The sequence below is a fragment of the Pinus tabuliformis genome, chromosome 3_1, assembly GCF_031772625.1.
Source record: "Pinus tabuliformis cultivar Carrire ecotype Pingquan chromosome 3_1, CPIR1, whole genome shotgun sequence".
NCBI classification, from domain to species: domain Eukaryota; kingdom Viridiplantae; phylum Streptophyta; class Pinopsida; order Pinales; family Pinaceae; genus Pinus; species Pinus tabuliformis.
In genome coordinates, this window is record NC_142301.1 from 159958591 (window position 1) to 159961631 (window position 3041).

General features: G+C 38.9%; 1 pseudogene; it reads left to right on the plus strand.

The window, feature by feature from the left end:
- Nucleotides 1–1693: 1693 nt before the first annotated feature.
- Nucleotides 1694–2496, plus strand: LOC149186285 (BTB/POZ domain-containing protein At1g21780 pseudogene; annotated as a pseudogene).
- Nucleotides 2497–3041: the final 545 nt, after the last annotated feature.

Consider the following 3041-nt stretch of genomic DNA (forward strand, 5'->3'; position numbering starts at 1 on the left):
CAACCTAAAGGAAATGTGGGCTTTATTTGACTTTTGTTGTCCAGAACTTCTTGGAGATAAAAAGGATTTTAAGGCAAGGTATGAGGATCTCATTTTGCATGCTAATGATAAGAGAGAAACTCAAACAAAATTTAAGGCAAACTGTGTGTGGATTTGGGTGCACAGCGCATAGAGCACATGGCGCAGCTCACAAAGCCTCCAAAGAACTCTTTCACCAGTTCTTCTTCAAAATTTCCAAAATAACTCAAAATTTTCTACTACAAGCTGGTTTTATGCAGAGAGCTTCGAGCTGATCAGTTGAAATGTTGAATATGGTTTCATGCCAAACACAGCTGGAACGCAGTCGCTATTGGGACGCTGTCAAAATAACAATGTTGGTCCCGAAAATAGACAGACACAGCATCATTACAAAATCACGATCTCAGGGCTAGCGATTCGTTATCCAATTATGACTAGTTGTTGAAGTGTGGATTCTTCAATCTTGATCCCGCATACATACAGGGAACACTTTTTGCTTGTAAGCAAGAGGTTAATGATACTGAAATTCTACAAAAGGTGAAAATCTCATGGCTCAATTGTAGTGAAGCCTTAGCTAATCATAGTTATTGTTTCTTCTACCCTGTACAGAACTGTATCTTCACTGCACGGCATATCAACCGATATGGGTTTCGGCTAATGTAACCACCTATAACTTCAGCGCACATGAAAATTTTGAGGGAATCCTCCAAAGTGGATTCCAAATTACATGGTCTACACCCCAGGATTGTCTTCAGTGCCAAAACACTGAAGATTAGTCAGCACAACCTGAAGGAAGATGGATTGTATTGCTACGATGGTGGACCGGAAATTGATTCAAATTGGCTCTTTGCAGAGGCAAATGGTATCATTCAACCAAGCGCTCCACCCCAGGTATCTGCCAAACCAAATGGTACCCACGAAGGAAGAATATTACCAAAGAAAACATCGTCAAAACATATGGTAGAGATAATTTTTCCACTCTGTGCTGTGTTTAGCATAGCAGTACTGGTTTCCGAGATAATGATCCATCGTCAAATTTGTTCTAAAAAGTCTAGCATTGATCAAGAGCAGAGTGTTCAAGCATTTATGGATCCCCTTCACTATACATCTCCCCCAATCGAGAATTTCTTAAATTATTATTCCTCACAAAGGCCCACTAGATACTCTTATGCTAAGATTAAAGCTTACACAAAAAAATTTGGCAGAGAAGGTTGGCCAAGGAAGTTTTGGAACAGTTTATAAAGGGAAGCTTCCAAGTGGATGTCCCATCACTGTCAAGATTTTGGATGAATCGAAACAGAGTGAACAATAGTTTATAGCAGAAGTAGCTACAGTGGGGAGGACATATCATGTTAACCTGGTGCGCCTCTTGGGTTATTGTGTGCAGAGATCCAGAAGAGCTTTGGTGTATGAATACATGACAAATGGTTCCCTGGACAAGTATATCCATGGAAGCCTTAGAGACAAGTTGGATTGGAAACAGTTGTATTCAATTGCAATTGGTACAGCTCACGGTATTGCATACCTACATGAAGATTGCAATAATCACATCTTACATTGCGACATAAAGCCTCACAATGTCCTACTTGATGCAGATTTTTCACCAAAAGTTGAGATTTTGGTCCAGCTAAAATATCAGCCAAAAAGAAAAAAGAACTGAAGAAGAGCAACAAACATGACCGAGTCAAAGGTAGAGACAACTGCAAGGCTTGCACAAAGGAGGATTGAAAGCTTGGGCTCCTGCTCTTACCAGAGGTCTGATGCCCTCAGAGTCAGAATCTGGAACTGGCACTTTTCAATTGAGATGAACAGGTATCTATATATTCGTCTTTTCCCTGAGCCTGGTTGCATTTCTAAAGAACAACCACCAATTGCAACATTTGTGCTTCGTATATTCAATATAGGAGTAAGTCGTCGACCTTGGACATCACCAGTCTATGATAAGTTGCTCTGCAGCAGTGAGGATTTTGTTTGGCCTATAGATTCTAGCTTTCATGGACGTTTTATAATTGATGTGGAGTTCCTGGACCTGAAAATTGCTACCATGATTGGTGGAGAAGCTTGTTCAATATGGCCCAATGAAGGAGAAATGTAGTGTCAAGCAACTAAGGGTGCATTAAAATGCCTTTCTCGTATGTTGGATGATGGTCTTCACACAGATGTAATTATTAATACTGCTAATGGTAGTGTTAGAGCACATCGGGTTGTTTTAGCAGCACAATCCCCTGTTTTTGAGAGTACTTGCATGATCTCAAAGAGAAAGAATCATCGATAATTAATATTGAAGACATATCTATGCAAGCTTGCATTGCTCTTCTAAGCTACATCTATGGAGGTATCAAACATGAGGACTTTTGGAACCATAAAATAGCTTTATTGAGGCCTGCTGATAAATTCGACAGAGGCCATGAAGGAATCCAAGGTTCCAGATATACTAAATTTGATGGATCTATCGCTAATTACAAAAATTGGTTTTAAACGGCAAAAGAGAAGGTGAAAGGTCAAACGCCCAATTAAATGAAGAATACCTACCACAGCCGAAAAATAGGAAACGATGGTCTATTTCTGACTTCAGTTACAATTTCAAGGGATTCACACCTACAGATGTCACTCTTTCAGATCCAAGCAAAATGTAATGTTGCTCCTTTAGCGATGGATGGCTTTTCATTTTCAGTTAGTAATGATTAAATCATCCCATATTCTGAATCGATTTATTTTTTGATAGGGTGAGTCTATTTATTGTATAGAAAATTTTTGAAGAGGGTTCTGAGTTTCTGAGGAAAGTGTGGGAGAAAAAAAAAAAATACCAGCGCTTCATTGTACAGATTTGACAGAGAAATAAATGAATGGTACATATTTGTTTCATGAGATCCTTGCGTTATGAATTTAGCATGTGTTTCTTCTCCTATTTCATATGTCTCTTGTTTCTGTTTCATAGTTCATTCATAATCGTTTTCAACTGAATGCTTTTTAAGTGAGAAAGGCAGAATCCAATTTATTTCTCTGCCTTGGGAAAGTGTTCA